The 14,151-nt window shown below is 45.6% G+C and overlaps 1 long non-coding RNA gene across 1 annotated transcript; it reads left to right on the forward strand.

Annotated features, from left to right (window-relative positions):
* The first annotated feature begins 5,481 nt into the window (after window positions 1-5,481).
* Window positions 5,482-11,658, forward strand: LOC144669422 (uncharacterized). Its single transcript, XR_013573670.1, has 3 exons — window positions 5,482-5,813; window positions 10,183-10,731; window positions 10,971-11,658. It is a non-coding gene; the product is annotated as an uncharacterized LOC144669422 (long non-coding RNA).
* The last annotated feature ends 2,493 nt before the right edge of the window (window positions 11,659-14,151 follow it).

Genomic DNA, 14,151 nt, shown 5'->3' on the forward strand with positions numbered 1-14,151 from the left:
GAGAGTGGGGAGAAAGATAGGATGGCATGGGATGAAGGGCTATTTTATGAAGAAAGGTTGAACAGGTTTGGCCTATACCCATTGGAGTTTAGGAGAATGAGAGGTGATCTTATTGAAACAAAAACGATCCTGAAGGGACTGGATATCGGGAGGATATTGTGGGGGAGATTTGAACTAGGGAACACAGTTTAAGAATAAGAGTTCTCCCTTTTAAGGTGGAAATGAGGAGAATTTTTTTTCTACCAGATAGTCATTAGCATGTGGAACTCTCTTCCCCGTAAAGCAGTGGAGGCTGTGTCATTAAATTTATTCAAGGCTGAGTTAGACAGATTTTTGATCGACAGTGGAGTCAAGGGTCATGGGGAGCAGACAGGAAAGTGGAGCTGAGACCACAACCAGATCAGCCATGGTCTTATTGAATGGCAGAGCAGGTTCAAAGGGCCGAATAGCCTACTCCTGTTCTTAAGTCCTATGTTTCTATGGATATAGCTTGTCAGGGCTGATGGGATAGGGGATGCGGATGGCATAGGAAGAAGGCATCGGATGCGGGTTGGGATGGGGATGATATGAGAGGGATGAAAGGCATGGCACGAGATTGATAGCATAGGAAGGGTCAGATGGCATGGGATTGGGATTTAAGGAAGTACTGTTGCAATAAATAAACTAATTTCACACAAATGTTTTGTGGATTTCTGCTAATTATAGTGAACCCCAGTGGCGTTCAAAAATGTGCTATTTTTCATTCCCTTTGAAAGTGCTTATTTATTAATTATAAAAATATTAGGAGATAGGAAGATAAGCGGTTTGAGTGACAGTTGAGGATTATCCAATCAGGTGTTGATGCTTCTCTTCACTTTACGATTGGTGATGGGAAGGTGGAGCTTCATGAGGATGGACATGTCAGGAAACCAATGGCTGAAGAGGGCCAGGCAGGGCAGTCGGGATCTCCAGGTGATGTGATGCAACCTCCCTGAATATGTCCAAACTCGATTTGGACACCTTACCCATATTTCACTAGCAGCTTGTGCTTTTTTTTTATTCATTTACTGGATGCAGGCACCGTTGGCTAGGCCAGCGTTTATTGCCCATCCCTAATTGCCCTTGGGAAGGTGGTGGTGAGCTACCTTCTTGACTCGTTGCAGTCCCTGTGGTGTAGGTACACCCACAGTGCTGTCAAGAAGTGAGTTCCAGAATTTTGACCCAGCGACATTGAAGGAACGGCAATATATTCCCAAGTCAGAATGGTGAGTGGCTTGGAGGGGAACTTCCAGGTAGTGGTGTTCCCCTGTGTCTGCTGCCCTTGTCTTTCTAGGTGGTAGCGGTCACGGGTTTGGAAGGTGCTGCCTAAGGAGCCTTGGTGAGTTTCTGTAGCGCACCTTGTAGATGGTACACACTGCTGCCACTGTTCATCAGTAGTGGAGGGAGTGAATTTTTGTGGAAGGGGTGCCAATCAAGCAGGATGCTTTGTCCTGGATGTGGAGTGTTATTGAAGCTGCACTCATCCAGGCAAATGGAGAGTATTCCATCCCACTCCTGACTTGTGCCTTGACGATGGTGGACAGGCTTTGGGGAGTCAGGAGGTGAGTTACTCACTGCAGAATTCCCAGTCTCTGACCTGCCTTGTAGCCATAGTATTTATATGGCTAGTCCAGTTCAGTTTCTGGTCAACAGTAACCCCTAGGATGTTGATAGTGGGGAATTCAGCGATGGTAATGCCATTGAATGCCATTGAATGTCAAGGGGCAAAGGTTAGATTCTCTCTTGTTGGAAATAGTCATTACCAGGCACTTGTGTGGCATGAATGTTACTTGCCACTTGTCAGGCCAAGCCTGGATATTGTCCATGTCTTGCTGCATTTGGATATGGGCTGTTAGGCCTGAGTTCAATGAACTATCCTCAACAAGACTAAGAAGGTAAAGTTTCGAGGTGCCCTTAGTAACCTGAGGTCAATGACCTCACCAATAGGACTGAAAGGCTCCTGTTGTCAATTAAGTTTCCCCAAGGCATGCAACATTTAGCTATGACACAGAACATCTTAGCACCAGTGGCAACCAGACACTTATGTCCTGTGAGTATCAAGACCAGTGAAATCCTTATATTTAAACAAAATTCCTTAATGATGAGATATTGTGCATAAGAACTGATAAGGAATCATGGCATGATGTACACTTAAAGGGCTGAAATAGAGGGCTGGCTAGTGTTAAATTATTCAGTTTGACAGATTAGAGAGGACCAGAGGACATGAGTTTAAATTATGACAGAGGGGGAGTGGACAAGATGTCAGCCAGTGGGTCTTTTCCCAGAGAGTAGTGAAGAATTGGCTTCGAGTCCTTGGTCCGCCTACAAAGCGACGAAGTGATGTCAGAGAGATTGGCACAACCCACGGGATGTCCTTGGGATGAAGGTGCATGTGGCTCATGGATAAATTGCTTTGCTGAAATTGGAACTCATTCCCACTTCTGTCACCAATCAGAATTTGAGCCAAAAAGCTGAGTTCTAACGGGCCTCCCTGACTCTGCTAGATACAGCCTGGCTAACCCAGAAATAGCAAAGCTCCCTCTACTCCGTCACTGAGCATCAGAAGAATGTCCTCCATATTATATCAGTGGAATTTCTACCCATGAGTCAGAAATGGCCTGGGAACCTTACTCCAGATGCCCTGGTGAGTTGGGACTGGATTTCCAGTCCTGAATTTGGGGTTGATATCCAGGGGAACCTCCAATCTAATCTGACCTTTCCCTTCATCATACGGGTTGTGGGAACCCATTAAACCCTTCCACTAAGACTGAAGCCCTATTGGCCGGTATAAAGATGATTATGGCCATGTCAAGGTCTGTCAGGCTGTTAATCGGCCTGAAAATCTTTACATTATTTTGCCCTCTTCTTCAAGGGAAGAGAGTGAAGATATAACAATAAAGTTACCAACTCCAAACTCCAAGTGACATGGATAATTCGTGTTGGATTCAGGACAGTTTTCTGCCATTCCATCATTGATACTGCCCAAGCCCATTTGCATCGGGCCCTCATAGAGAATCATAGAATGGTTACAGCACAGAAGGAGGCCATTTGACCTGTTGTGTCCATGCTAGCTCTTTGTAAGAGCAATTTACCTAGTTCCCCTCCCCTACCTTTCCCCTGTAGACCTGAAACTTTTTTCTCTTCAGGTAATTATCCAATTCTCTTTTGAAGGCCTCGATTGAATCTGCCTCCACCACACTCACACGCAATGCATTCCAGACCCTAACTACTCGCTGCGTAAAAAGCTTTTCCTCATGTCTCCATTGCATCTTTTGTCAATCACCTTAAATCACTGCACTCGACGCTTCCACCAATGGGAACAGTTTCTCTCTATCTATTCTTGTCTAGGTCCCTCATGATTCTCAACGCCTCTACCTAATCTCCTCTTAACCTTCTCTCCAGGGAGAACTGCCCTAGCTTTTCCTGTCTATCCATTTAACTGAACTTCCTCATTCGTGGAACTGTTCTCGTGAACCTTTTCTGCAGGTTTCCATTGACCGATCACTCTGGGCTGGATTCAGACTGAGTCTCAGAGGTTAAAGGGCCTAACCCTCTCAGTTTGGGTGATCAGAACAAACATTTTTGAGAGGTAACATGTAATAATTGGAGTGGTTTGCAATTAATTAATGATTTGCGATATTTAGAAGATAACTGCATTTCAATGTTTTGAACTTGTTACCCAGGCACCCCTTTGAAGTGATTGGTGTGGCCTAGGGAAAGTACTTTTTACTCATGCCACTTGTGGGAGCTTCCTGTGCACTAATTGCCTCCATTGTTCCTCTACATTACAACAGCGACTACACTTCAAACATACCTCGTCGGTCGTAAAGTGCTTGTGGAGATGTCCTGAGGATGTGAAGGGGCTATCCAAATGCAGGTCCTTTCTTTCTCAATAGATGATTACCATGGAAACGTGTGTGGAAGGTGTCTGTTTCACAGAGCTCACCTATTGTACAAAGTAGCCTTTATAAGAGAAAACAAGAATATCAGAACTAGGAGCAGGGCTAGGCCCCTGCAGCCTGCTCCTCCAATCAATAAGATCATGGCTGACCTGATCGTGGCCTTAACCCAACTTTCCTGCCTGTCCCCCATTACCTTTGACTCCCTTGTCAATCAAAAATCAGTCTAACTCAGCCTTGAATGTATCCAATGACCCACTGGGGAAGAGAATTCCAAACGCTAAAGACCCTCTAAAGAAAAAAGGAAATTTCTCCTCATGTCTTTCATAAATGGGAGGCCCCTTATTTTTAAATTTTATATTGTTTAATAAGATGAGGTGGTGCGTGGCTTTATTGGGACTGGGGTTATTTTTATGTTATCGCCTGGTCACGGCTGCAGTTCTCCCCTGCATTCAGGTGTACAAGTGTCTGGTCTCCAGTGAACACCACCTTGTACATTGGAAGCCTAGAGAGCCCGAGCAAGCACAAGTGACTGTGGGACTTTGATCCTTGTGTGTGGGTGCAGTAATTGCATTTGTAATGACCTCGTGTTCTTATAACTTCCACGGATTCGTGTCACGAAGCCAGGCCAGAGGTGGGTTGAAGCTGTCAATATGTTCGTTGGCCAGTCTTAATGCGACATGAAGATGCCCGGCAAGCGCTGGATGGCGCTGACAAGATCTTTGGCCATGGTATTCCCGGCCCTATATCCCATCCATCTTCAACCTTCATAATGTTGTCCGCCTCCATCCCCGCCTCAGCTCAGCTGCTACTGAAACCCTCATCCATGCTATTGTTACCTCCCAGCTTGACTGTTCCAATGTTCTCCTCGCAGCCTCTGTAAGCTTAAGCTCATCCAAAACTCAAGCACCCGTGTCCTAACTTGCACCAAGCCCTGTTGGCCCATCACCTGTTGCTCACTGACCCCACTGGCTCCCAAATCCTTGTTTGCAAGTCCCTGCACGGCCTCATCCCGCCTCCTTCTCTGGCCCCCTGTAAGTCAATGAACAGTGGGGCAATGGAACGGGTCCCAGTGCAATTTAGGATATGGGCAGCAGAGTTTTGGATGTCACCAAGCTTACATAGGGTAGAAAGTAGGAGGCCGGCCAGAAGCACATCGGAATAGCCAATACTAGAATTAATAAAGGCAATGGATGAGGGTCACACAGGAGCAAATGAGCTGAGGCGGGTGAGGTCGGGTGATATTAGAGGTGAAATTGACGGTCTTAGCAAAGGGGTAGCTATGCGGTCAAAATTTCAGGGTCAGCTCTGACAATGAGGTTGCGAACAGTCTGGTACAGCCTCAGACAGCCACAGGAAGAGGAATAGAGTCAGTGGCAAGCGGACTGAGGACTATGGCTTCAGTGTCCCCGATGTTTAGTTGGAGGAAGCTTCTGCTCATCCAGTCAGATAATGTAGAGAGAGTGGGCGGGCTGAAAGAGGTGGTGGTGAGATAGGGCTGGGTGTCATCAGCGACATGTGAGAGCTGACCCTCTGTTCCTGGATGACGTCGCTGTGGGGTAAGAAATAGGAGGGGGCCAAGGATAGATCCTTGGGGAATGAAAGAGTGCGGGAGGGAAAAGAGAAGCCATTGCAAGTGAAGCTCTACCGACCAAGACTGGAAAATAGGGTGAGGTGTCATTAACAGGTGCAACCGATCGCAAGCGCCTTAAATATTAAAAAGAAGACTTGACAAGGTAAGTTTTTTTCCCCATTTATTCAGAGAATAGTGTGATTAAGAAATGTTTTACAGTTCTGTACATTTCTCTAACTCTACTCAATTTATAGGCATTCGTACAGGGTTTTTTGTTCTGCAGATGTCTGGACAATCAAAAGCATGCACAGATTTTAAGAGCTGTAAGTATCAGTCCATACTCAAAAGATTCATACCTGTGTTTTTTTTTGTTCTGTTTTTCTTTTGGCAAATTTTAATTAATCAGATTTTTCTAGATGTCTGACAATCTCTCAACAAAGTAATACAAAAAGAACTTGCAGATCATCTTGTAAATTTCCCTGATCACCTCAAAATAGACCTTTCCTCCCAGCCCACTGTACAACGACTTGATACACTATTTGGACGTTTTATGTTGGGGACACAGGACAACCACCCATTCGACAACCTCCTTTTGATATAAGACTTAGTGATTTCTCTACAGTCAGTGTCAGCAGGGGCTTAAGGAGGCAGGTACAGCACGGGGTAAGATACAGAGTAAAGCTCCCTCTACACTGTCCCCATCAAACACTCCCAGGAGAGGTACAGCACGGGGTTAGATACAGAGTAAAGCTCCCTCTACACTGTCCCCATCAAACACTCCCAGGAGAGGTACAGCACGGGGTTAGATACAGAGTAAAGCTCCCTCTACACTGTCCCCATTAAACACTCCCAGGACAGGTACAGCACGGGGTTAGATACAGAGTAAAGCTCCCTCTACACTGTCCCCATTAAACACTCCCAGGACAGGTACAGCACGGGGTTAGATACAGAGTAAAGCTTCCTCTACACCGTCCCCATCAAACACTGCCAGGACAGGTACAGCACGGGGTTAGATACAGAGTAAAGCTTCCTCTACACCGTCCCCATCAAACACTCCCAGGACAGGTACAGCACGGGGTTAGATACAGAATAAAGCTTCCTCTACACTGTCCCCATCAAACACTCCCAGGGCAGGTACAGCATGGGGTTAGATACAGAGTAAAGCTCCCTCTACACTGTCCCCATCAAACACGCCCAGGACAGGTACAGCACGGGGTTAGATACAGAGTAAAGCTCCCTCTACACTGTCCCCATCAAACACTCCCAGGACAGGTACAGCACGGGGTTAGATACAGGGTAAAGCTCCCTGTACTGCTGCAAGAAGCCTCCTCAGGTGAGATAAGAGTTGAATCCAGGATAGAGCTCCATCGATGCTGTCTGATTGCTGTGCCTTAATTATCCTTCCCTATATTCGGTCTGAAAAACATCTCCCAATTCTCTGTCATCACGTCGCTATTCTCACCGACTCTCTGCCCATCTCTTAGTGAACTGAGAGCTGGTTAACCCCCATGAGCTTATACCCACTGGACAGAGGCAACTCTGACCACACCAAACCAAGGGCAGATTTTCTTACTGTGAGGTTGGGCCCAGGGGGCTGAACCTTCTCCCCACATCTCCCCCCAACCCCCTCCACCCTCTGCTTTAAGCCCTCAAAGTTCCAGAGATATTTACTTAGAGGGTGGCGGGGGGGAGGTGGGAGATTTGAAATATTAAAACAGCACACAACATATCTGGGATCAGTCTGAAGATTCTAAAGATGTTCTCAAACAGATTTCTGTACATCATAAGTTTAACCCTACATATATCTAAAAAACACCAATGTTCCTTTAAACCCTGCAGAGAAATGCTGACTTCCCTGCAGTGCTCCCCATGTTAATATTCTCTGGCATTTTTTTTATTTTGCTGTATGATAAAATGTCACCCAAAAATATTGCACAAATACTTTGTACACTTTTTCCTGTAAATTTTTTGTTGTTATTGCGCATAACTTTTCCGTTAAAAATGTTTGCATAAATATCAACACAGATATCACATAAATATCAGTCGAGGTGGAATTTGAAATCACATACACAAAATAATGAGGGCGCTGGACTCCAGTGAACACCCAGATCCAAACACTTGGGACTCACTCTCTGGGGTCACACCCACCCCAGCAGATAGGCTATTGGTCCTGATGGAGGGCTAGCAGTGTTAAAACGGTGAAACCCAACTCGCATTATTGACAGCCAAGAGGCTAACGGTCCACCCCTTGAATCGATAAAAGATTGGGGAGGAGTGGGGAGGAGGAAGGGGAGAGCAGAGGAGGGAAGGGGAGTGTGGAGGGGCAAGTGGAGTAACAGAGTTGGGGGTTGGAGGGGGGGGAGGGGAGTACAGAGAGGGGAATGTGGAGAGGAAAGGAGTGCGGAGTGGGGTAAGGGATGTGCAGGGGAGGCATGGGGAGTGCAGAGGGGCTGAACAGGAGCGTGGGAGGGGGGGAAGAGAATGTGAAGGGGAAAGGAGTGCGGAGTGGGGTAAGGGCTGTGCGGAGGGGATATGGGGAGTGCAAAGGGAGGGAACAGGAGTGCGGTGGGGGGAGAGAAGTATAGAAGGGGAATGGGAGTGGAAACGGAGAGAGAGATTTCCTCCAATCCATCTGACAGGAAGGTGTTGTTCGTTTTTGCTTAGTTTTACGAATCCACGAGAAATGGCAGTTGGAGTAAATCTCTCCCTCTGAGGTTCCTAACGTGTAACTCAGGACCCCCCCACCTCAACACACCACCCCCCCATCCAGTCACCGCCCCCACCCCCCCACCTCACCCATCCCCTATCTCTCAGCTCCCCCAGGCTTTTTCCTCCTGAAGGTTAGTAATAACCCCCCTGAGCTGCCGCCCAGTGTCTCTAAACCCAGAATGCAGCGTGGTTGCAACATCATAAAGAGGCAACAAGGCCCTTAATGATCTAAAAATGCCAATGACATTAGCTTATAATAGGAAGTTCAGTTTTCTGAACTTTTAAAAATTAAAATGCTGTTGGGTTGCAGGCACATGGGAGAGCTGAGGATGTCTCAGGAGGTAGCCTTTAAGGTCGGTTAGTTTAACTCCCAACCTTTTTTCTTTCACCAGCCTCTTTCCTTTTCTCTCCCCTCGTGTCCTCAGCCCAGTTGCCACTTGTCGCTAAGATGATTAGGAAGCTGCACCCATGTCCCTGCCAGTGCCACTTTCAGCCAGGTATATAGGGTCAGCCAGGCGTGTAAGGTCAACCACTTGCAGGAGTGACTCCTACTCCCCACCTAACTCCACCATCAAGTACTTCCTCAAGCCTGCAGTGAAACCTCTAAGCCCGGCTCCCCAGGGCTACGCAGTAACCGTTAGTTAATTCCACAGAATAAGAAGACTTGAGGGTTTAACGGGCATCGATCCTCAAAACCTACTGGGAGTTGCCCAACGCTACATGGCCAGAACCCTGACAGAAACGTCGATCCTCCCGTCTGTTTTCCATAAAATTTAGGCATTTTTACACCAAAATGTCTGTTCCTTAACACCCCCTCCCCCAGATCAGGTTAAACAGAGCCGTGCGGCGGATTGGCACAGGATGTCCACCTTATCTCCACTGCCAGCGCCTCCTTTTGCCTCCTCCATCAGGATCAGGTTGCCCACAAGCGCCAATGGCCCAGTCAGTGATCGGCCTGGGGTCTCTGGTGCCCATCTCCCCCTCAGTACACATTTACAACGCTTTCCACGACCATTGCAAGAAAGCGTCAGGGCAAAGAACAAAAATACTTTCAGACAATTTAATTGAGTAATTTTTTTTCTTCCTTTTTTTTTTAGATCTCAGTAGGTTTAAAGGGCAGGGTGGATCTGACCAATCACAGGCATGCTTAAAGGAAAAACATTCAAAAAGGGATTTAAAAGATTCAAAAATGCATAAATACTTCAGAGCAAAATTCGGCAAGACCAAACTGGTTGAGTGTTACAGCAGATCCATTGCTGGTGATGTGTTTCACTACAGTAAATTAGAACTGCCAGGTTCAGTTACCAGTGCTCACAACATGCAGATCATTGACGGCAAATAACCATGTTAATTCATGCATCTGGAGAGTTTTTGCACAGCTCTTTCTAGGGCGGGGGGGGGCCTTTCGCTACATCTCTTCGTCCTGGGTTCTGTGTTTGAATACCAGCGGGCATCCCAACGCAGGGAAGGGAAACATCTCAGATGGCTTGAGAAATGAGCTGGTGGAACTACAGGGTTTTGGGAAGGAGAGGGAGGTCAAAGGCAAGGCAAAGCCTAAGGCTAGGATAGACAGGTTTTTGGTCTCTTAGGGAATCAAGGGATATGGGGAGTGGGCGAGAAGATGGAGTTGAAGCCCAAGTTGAGCCACAAGCGTGTTGAATGGCGGGGCAGCTCGATGGGCCTTGTGGTCTACTCGTGCTCTTATTTCTTATGCTCTTAAGTGTTTTTAAAAGGTGTTTGAAGGGGAGGGCAAGTCATAAGGGGTTCAAGGAGAGAAAGCCAGAAGGCATCAGTGTTATGACAGAGGTTTTTCCCTACAACAGAGAAGAAGTGTGAGGATGAATAAGCAGCGGAGCAAGAAGTACTTTTGGGAATGTATAAGTCACAGAGTCATAGAGGTCTACAGCACAGGAAAAGGCCCTTCGGCCCATCGAGTCTGCGCCGGTCAAACAAGTACTTAACTATTCTAATCTCATTTTCCAGCACTAGGCCCATAGCCTTGTAGGCCATGGCATCGCAAGTGCACATCCGACTATAGCCTATTCAGTTTGGTGGCTGGGGTATTGGCGAGGTTTGAAAACAAGGTGGCCAAAATGGCACTGTACTGACAAGCCTGAGGAGGCATTTGATGTGGCAAATTTCTCCTCTGGTAACATCATGACAGATTTCCTGCTTAAAACATGTGCTGAGACAACAGCTCTGCCTAAAGCTGAATAAAACAAACCAGTGCCAAGGAAAGACCTGTAACTGGTAGCATGAGCTCCCCCTACAACAGTGAAAAGTTTTGGGTAGCAAAGCTTGAATCCAAGTTACATTTACCCCTCAAGGAATGAATTGCATTATTTGGTGCTTTACTGAAATCCTTTGCAACCAATGGGCCTAAACGTTCACGGGAAAACATTCCCAACGTACCAGCACATAGATGGATACATGCAAAACTTTTGGGAGGGAGGGTGGCGGAATAGTTAGATTTACCATAAACCTGTTCAAACTCCCAAATCTGACTTTCAGGATGTTCAACATGGATTCAAGGTAAAGTATTGCATTTCCGCCCCTAGATGTCTCTAGTGTGCTTGCTAACAAGAATATGATGCATCACGTTTCCAATGAGCTGGTGGCATCTGTTGGCAGAAGCTAAGTACTGCAACAGCCTTTATTGTTAGTCTATTAGGAAGTCCAACCAGGATTATTTCTTTGAACTTGTTAGGACTATTAGTTGCTTCACTACATGAATAATTTACCATAGGAAGTCTTTTTTCATATTTTTTTAGGAATGTGTAAAACTCTACTCTTCCACTGAAGTGCCTCACGTTCTCAGAGAACATCCTTCATGCTGTGTTGGCATACTGGTTGCAGGTTGGGCATCCAGCAGAAGGCTGGGTCAATCTACCATTCATTGGGTTTGGTGAACACAAATGTAGCTCCCATAGGCCAATGTTGACTGAATCTTTTAACATTGAAAACACAACGTGGAGCGACAAGGGCATGAGTCATTAAAGGTTTTACAGGATGGGAGATAGCAATAACTAGGTGATGTCAAATTTGGGTTTCAGAAACTAGAAGATTGTAGGTAGGAGAGAAGAGTGAGGGAGGTAAGGCGTTCCAGTTTCAAGGTGCTGGCGGAGATTGTGTTTGAGCAGGAGATGGTGTGATGAGTCTCAGTTGAGGAGGCAAAGAAAAGGGAACGGGTGTAGGGTGGGCTATTGGCATTGTTAAATATCCTGAGCCAGTGATGCTGTCAGAGTGTCTGCTTCTGTCAAGGGTCAAAGCTTTCCTGTGAAGAAGTTTTCCCATTTGCCTGTCATCACAGCCAATCACATCAAATAGAATTATAAAGAAATATCCAATTAGGAGATCGAATTGAACCCACTATAGCCTATAATATAAACAGGTTAAAGCTGATGTTAAAATAGCAAACAAACAAATGCCATGTGACTGCATTAAATATTGCTCTGCCAAGCCTGATGACTGTCACTCCCTGCCTTATATAACCTGCTACTAAAACAAGAAAACATAATAGACTTTTTGGACTTGCCCTTATTGGTATAGGTATTGGGAAATTGTCTTTTTAAATAATATACATAACTTGTATTTGTGTGCATGTGTATACGTGTTTGTGTGCATGTGTATATGTGTTTTTGTGCATGTGTATATGTGTTTTTGTACATGTGTGTATGTGTTTGTGTGCCTGTGTATATGTGTTTCTGTGTATCTGCGTGTGTCTGCATGTGCATATATTGACGTGCGTGTGCATATGGTACATGTAAGTATTTATGTGTGTGTGTGTTTGTCTGCATGTGAGACATGTATTGCTCCAGGTGATGGATCTGCTTTGATTTACAGTGAAAATACAAGTAAACTAACAGTTCAGACAGGGGCGATGTGTTCCCACTACAACATCCCTGACCTACCTGAGATCAACAGCACATGGGCCCCTCACAACACTTCCATTTCTTAATCCATGCAACTCCACAGAGTAAAATTTATCCTAACAGTTCAAATGAAAGGAAATCCATTCCCCTTAACTTATTATTTCCTCCATTGACTGGATTTTAGCACAGAAAGAGAAAGCTAAGTGTGTTTGAGAAAGGTTTTGTCCCTTACGGCCTGAAGAACAGCATCCTCGGAGACAGAGATGGGTGTAAACTCGGGTAGCACTGTCACAATTACCACCACTCCTCCTCACCTCCCACCACACAAGAGGAAGACAACTTTCTTCCTGAATTCTAATTTAGTATCAGTGGCCGTGAGGACATAATTAACCAGCAGCCCATTGACTGCCCCAATGACTGGGGGATTAGACATTACACTGCACAGTGTATGTCTGCAAAGTCCTACCTGATGAGCTTGAGGACTGTGAGGTGTTGAGTTCTTGTCTACAAAGTGTAGCTAAATAACAGCACAGTGATAGAGGCATTATTGCACTGTACAGGACAGAGCGTTTGATTTCACTTATGAAATTCTGCAGCTTTTGATACTCTAATATTTGCATAAAAGGTAACAAGTTTGACAAAATGGGGGTTTGGGGAGGCTGAGGGGTGAGGAAATGCCAAGTTATTGACCTGAGATACGTCTGACAGTTCTGATCCCTTAAAGAATGAGCTGACATTGCGCACGAACGTTGTCTCAAAGCTTGTGAACAGTGAGGGTCCTTGGCCCAACCCAAGTAGCATTAGCCATCTGCAGTCAGCAAAGCTTCCCTATAAAGCAAAGGGCTGCTCAGCGATTTGGAGCCAACAGGCCAAGGTATGGACCAGGACTCCTGTCGCCCTTAGCAACCTGCAGCCAATGGAATATCGGAAAATACTGAGCCCTAACACCCACACCGACCTGACAAGGATTAATTCTTTGGGAGGCTCCTATCTCCAATGGGCTGTGGTCAGCCCAGGGGTAGGGAACCTTGCAGGCAGAGCTCGGGCTTTTATACCTCCAGGCGCTCTAAGCCCAAAACCTTGCCAGTCAAACAAAGATGCTTCTACAAAGTAGCCCTTCCTTTTCTGAAGACCATCAGATTCGCAGGAAAGGAGGGAGCCGGCAATCCACACGTCCAACCTTCTCAGGCATTCCGCCAACTCCATTTGCTTTGCCTGAAGCCTCACTGACTGCCATTGGAAGGAGCCAAGGATCCCACTGGGAGAGGGTTTACTGGCCCCAAGCTGCAAGTTCTTGAGAAGGGCTGAAACCCTGGGTTCCAAATCCAAACATCACTGGGGATCTGCAACGTAACACTTAACATATCTTTCATCTCTCCACTTACTTAGTTAGCGTGCCAGAGAGAGGAACAGAGCAAGACAGACAGAGAGCGAGCGAGAGAAAACCAGGGGAAAAAACGGTCAATATGACCGAGTAATGGCACCTTTCTTATATACAAGCCTTTTAATATTAATTCTGATTAAAAAATAGAAAAAAAAGTGCTGCATCCTTTCAATAATACTGTTTTATATGATTGATTAAATTCATTTTTTTTTGTTTCTTTTTTCATGTATTTTTCATCGAGTTTTGCAATCTGGAAGGAAAATATAATTCTTTTTTTGCATATGACATTAAATATAATCCTTACAGTACATCATGCAAAGTCATGCTGAGGCTCAGAAAAATGCACCTTTTAAATATATAATACTTTTTTATCAATTCCCCCCGCACAGCTTTTCTTCCTCCTTTCCGAGATTTCTGACTCCAGTCGTTTTTTCCCCATTCTACCACAATTGTTTGCACTTTGATTTGTCCTCTTCGTTCCTGTATTGGATCCTTATTGCAACAAAATTCCATGTTCCTCGATGTTTGTCCTCATTCGTTTGCTTCTTCAGCGTTGTCATCAGCAAAGTAAGGTTTTTGTGGGGGATTTTTTTTATTTTTGTTGGGGGGGGGTCTTTTTTTTTTGTTTTTTTTTTAAAGAGTTTCCCTGCTTGAAAGTGAAGAGAGAGCAAACGAGATGAGCAGGAAAGAGGTGAC

The sequence above is a fragment of the Cetorhinus maximus genome, chromosome 29, assembly GCF_964194155.1.
Source record: "Cetorhinus maximus chromosome 29, sCetMax3.hap1.1, whole genome shotgun sequence".
Lineage (NCBI taxonomy): Eukaryota > Metazoa > Chordata > Chondrichthyes > Lamniformes > Cetorhinidae > Cetorhinus > Cetorhinus maximus.